This window comes from Artemia sp. Qi Xiang Cuo, chromosome 17 (genome assembly GCF_049724085.1).
Source record: "Artemia sp. Qi Xiang Cuo chromosome 17, ASM4972408v1, whole genome shotgun sequence".
NCBI lineage: Eukaryota > Metazoa > Arthropoda > Branchiopoda > Anostraca > Artemiidae > Artemia > Artemia sp. Qi Xiang Cuo.
The window spans coordinates 11,727,992-11,732,989 of record NC_142810.1 but is presented as its reverse complement, the minus strand read 5'-3'; positions in this window follow the sequence as shown (position 1 = coordinate 11,732,989).

Below are 4,998 nucleotides of genomic sequence, written 5' to 3'. Positions count from 1 at the left end.
TTGTATGGTTCTTATGATAAGGATGCTTGTATAAACTTCATAGACGAATCATTTGATTGGAAATTGAAAGTTATAGTTCACTTTTTAAGAGTCAAGAGATCAGAGGGCAACTAGCCCTCCCCCTCACGCCCTTTTTTCCCAAAATCTATCCGCTACAAATTCTGAGATAGCCGGTTTTTTTGAAAATAGTTCAAAAATTGGATAACAAAACTCCGGTGTCGAAACAATCCTCCAGGGCCCGGGTGGTAGGCGCTGTAAGTGTTTTCAGTACTGAATCAGCCTTTGAACTGTGAGGACACAAATTGGATTTAACTTTGAATTTAATTGGTTTGAAAAAGTGTATTTGTTAGACAGTGAAGATATTGCGAAACATTGAATTGGCTTGGGATTATACACCTTGGATTATGTCATTTAATTATGACAAAAAAAGAAAATAGCCCAAAGCCAATGAATCAAGCTCTGATTGAGTAGCAGTTCAGGTGTCCTTACCGCTTGCCCTGAGGGGTGGAATGAAATGCAAGTATTTGAATATTTGATTAGTTGAATTTTGCAAACGCTACAGAGTATTCCAAAAAGTTGGCTGTGCTTTCTGAGGTAGCGCCGGTGTTCAAACGCTGTTGGAAGTCGTCAGTGCAGGAGATAGGGGTGTTAGCTGTGCTCTAATTAATGGCAGCTTAGTGAACTGCACGTCCGTATCGACGTGGATAAATAATAGGTGCCAGAATAGGTAAGAGAGATTATATATTTTATTTTATTTGCACTTGCCATGGGGTGAAAAAGGAAGATTGCTAAAACTGTCCAAGTAGGATCTCAGTCTGTTGAGAACAGTTTGTTGAATTCGACCGTTTCATCCGAAGGGAATAACGATGTCACTTCACTGAAGACTCTGGCGGATGATTTTGCTAAGATGTTAACAATACTTACTGAGAATGGTAAAAAACTAGACTCTATAAACGATAGCATAAAAGTGTTAGAAAATAGTATGGCATCAGTGGAAAATACACAGTCTGAGCTAAAATCAGAAGTTAATACTACGAGCTCGCGTGTTACACAGCTTGAATCTGATGTTGAAAGCTTAAGAAATCAAATGTCAATTATGACTAGTGAAACGAAAAAGTATGAAATTGGGAGTGCAGATCTGTTTCTTAGGCTTATGGCATCGGAGTATAAACATACAGAAACAAATCTTATCATTTGGAATGTTCCCTGTGAAAACACCACCCAAGCCGAATCGATTTCTAACCATTTGTGTTTGGTCTAGGTCTGTCCATGGTCCCGAGGCTTCGAATTGTTGGTAATGTCCGTAAGGAGCAAAAGTATTTTAAGGTTGATATTGGTTCTCGAGATGCGAAGGTCAGAGTGCTTAAGAACGGACAGAAATTAAAAGGTAAAGTTATTGGACACCATGTAAATGTATCTGTTAGCGATGATGCACTAATATCAGTTCGTGAAGCTCAAAGGAAGTTGTATGTAAAGAAATCTAGATTAAATGCTATTCGAGTTTCATTATGGGTTTCTAAAACAGTTCCACCGTATATACAGATCGACCGTGGTAGTGTGGCGGCAAAATTTGGTTACGATGAGACTATTCCTGAGTTATGTGACCAATAGATGGTAATATCATGAATGGTGAATTAAGATTTTGTTAAGATTTTTTTTTTTTTTTTTTTTTTTTTTTCGTATTTGTGTTTATGGAAAACAAAAGAAAAGAAAAGTTGTTTCACTATCTTTTTTTTTCATTTAGTTAGTTTTTGTTAGAATTTAGAATGGGTAAGCGGTAGACACCTATAGAGTATTGTGTTTTCTTCAATTATTATTTTCTGGAAAATTCAGTAATGAAACCAGTAAGCCTGTATTGTGACAGGCTAGTGTTAGTGAGAAATTTTTTCACATTATTTGTATTCGTTTGTTTATTTATACCATTTTGTTAATATGTTACTAATTATTTTTAGGTTATATCCTGTTTTTTCCGGAGCTTCACTTACGTTGGATGCGAGACCACGGACCCTCCGAGTTACAGCAAGTTATTCAGTTGGTTAGGTTTGGTTGCAACTACCCTTCTTTTCTTTTTTTATATATACTTATAAAAAATGGTAGTTGTTCGTAATGATCGTTTGGATTGGCTTGAGAATAATCCATTGAGTGTTTCAGATTTAGTATTAGGGGTACTTCACAGAGATTTTGATATGGAGGTAGATGATGTTTTTCCGAAGGTTAATTGTAAGTGCCCAGTTGATTTACATGCAAGACTGGCACCGGAGTAGAAGGGCCTTGATGAGTCCCACGAGAACAATACCCCTTCGAATCCCGATCCGGACACTTTTTTAAAAAACTCCCACGAGAACCACGTGGTTAATGGTCCTAATATGGGCATAGAGTCATTAGGGGGAACACGTGGTTAATGAGGTCAATGACCTAAATTTATTGCGTAATCAAAGTGTGTCAACAACAACAACATCGGCCTTGACATTCGCTGAGAGCGTGCACTTACAACAACAACAACATCGACCTTGGAACACCTGTGCTGTCGACCTCAATTCACCTATCGTGAATCAATAATTCCCCTTAGAAACAACAAATTAATTCCCCTTTCTTGAAAGATCAATCAACCAATGACATCATCTGTCAGACTTTAAAAATTTTCGCCTAGAAACGATTCTCCAGGAATAGATCCAAGTCATTAATGTCATTGCCTCGGAAACAACTCTTTTGATCGAACTCCAAAGGATATTAATAGCCAAAGGCCATGGAAACAATTCTCCAAGAAACATCTTAGCGATGAATTGTTTTAGCGCGGGAATCAGGTTTCTTATTAATTTGAAATGCATTAGCGCAGAGATGCCTAAAACAAAAGGAACACGCTGAAATTACGGTTAAAGATTATTTGGGCAAAACTGTTTTAGACAGGTTATGGAACTATTTCGGCGAAACGGTTAGAGACATTTTAAAAGATGATTTTTGAAGAGATTTTAGAAGAGAATTTAATGGTGAAACTCTATTGTCGTTATAATACACAAGTTTCATTTGAACAGTGTTGTGAGGTCCTCTAACCCAACCCCAAAGGGTTCCAATCCTCCTACCCCAACCCCAAAGGGTTCCGATCCCCCACCCCAACCCCGAAGGAAGCCCCCGGTACTCAAAGGACCCCCAAGCTCCCAAAGATCCCCAGCCCCCCAAACGCCCTCCTCAGACCCTCAAAGGCCCTCCTCTGGTCCTCAAAGGGCCCCCCGGACCCCCAAAGGGCACCCCGGACCCCAGAGGCCCTCCCCCCGGTCCTCAAAGGTCCCACGGGCCCCGAGAAGCGCCGCAGGGATGCGCCGTGGGCCAGGAATGCGCCGCATGGGGATGCACCGCGTGGATGCGCCGCGGGTCGGGGGAAGCGCCGCAGGATGCGCCAAAGGGATGCGCCGCGAAAAAAAAAATAACACTTTGAAAATAAACGAACAAATTGCCACCTTCTATGTCATATCTTAGATTATCTTAAGTTGGAACTTTCAGTTGAATTAACCGACCCTCAAGGGTCCCCCAGACCCCCAAAGGCCCTTCCCCGGTCCCCAAAGGTCCTCCGGACCCCCAAAGGCTCTTCCCGATCCACAAAGGCCCCCAGGCTCCCAAAGGGCCCCCGAACCCCCAAAGACCCTCCCCGGTCCCCAAAGGTTCACCGGGCTCCCAAAGGGCCCCCGGACCCCCAAAGACTTCTGAGCCCCCATTATAATACTTTTTTAAGGCTTTATTATATCTTTTCAGAACAAATTATTATTTTAGGGAATTATTTCGGCGAAACAGTTAGAGACATTTTAAAATTTGATTTTTGAAGAGATTTTAGAAGAGGATTTGAGGGTCAAACTCCGTGGTCGTTATAATACACAAGCTCCATTAAACAGTGTCGTGAGGTCCTCTACCCCAACCCCAAAGGGTTCCGATCCCCCTACCCCAACCCCAAAGGAAGCCCCTGGTCCTCAAAGGTCCCCGGGCTCCCAAAGGGCCAACCGGCCCCCAAGGGTCCCCGGGCCCCCAAAGGTCCTCCCCCGGTCCCCAAAGGTCCACTGGGCCCCCAAAAGACCACCCAATCCTCAAGGGCCCCGGATCCCTAAACGCCCCCCCTGGGCCCCAAAGGTCCTCCCCCGGTCCCCTTACATGCACACAAAAACTTACACAAACGCACAAAAACTTACACACACACACACAAAAACTTACACACACACACGAAAACTTACACACACACACACGAAAACTAACACACACACGCCAAAACTTACACACACACACAACAAAACTTACACACACACACAAAAACTTAGACACACACACACACACAAAAACTTACACATGCACACGAAAACTTACATGCACACAAAAACTTACATGCACATAAAAACTTACACACACACACACACACAAAACTTACACACACACACACACACACGAAAACACACACACACACTCCAAAACTCACACACACACAAAAACTTACACACACACAAAAACAAACACACACGCACAAAAACAAACACACACACACAAAAACTTACACACACACACACACAACACACACACACACGCCAATAAACAAACACAAACACAATTACACACACACACACACACACAAAAACTTACAAAGGCGAACTCAAAATAAAATTCACAAAAAAAATTATACACAAAAAACAACAAACAAAAAAAAAACCCACAAAAAATTACACACACACACACACACACACACAAACTTAAACACACACACAAAAAACTAACAAACACACACACAACCTGAGACACACACAAACTTACACACACACACAAAAAAACTTGGACTCACACGCAAAAACTTACATGCACACAAAAACTTACATGCAAACAAAAACTTACACACACACAAAAACTTACACACACGCACAAAAACTTACACACACACACAAAAACTTACACACACACACACAGGAAAACTTACACACACACGCCAAAACTTACACACACAGATGCCAAAACTTACACACACACACA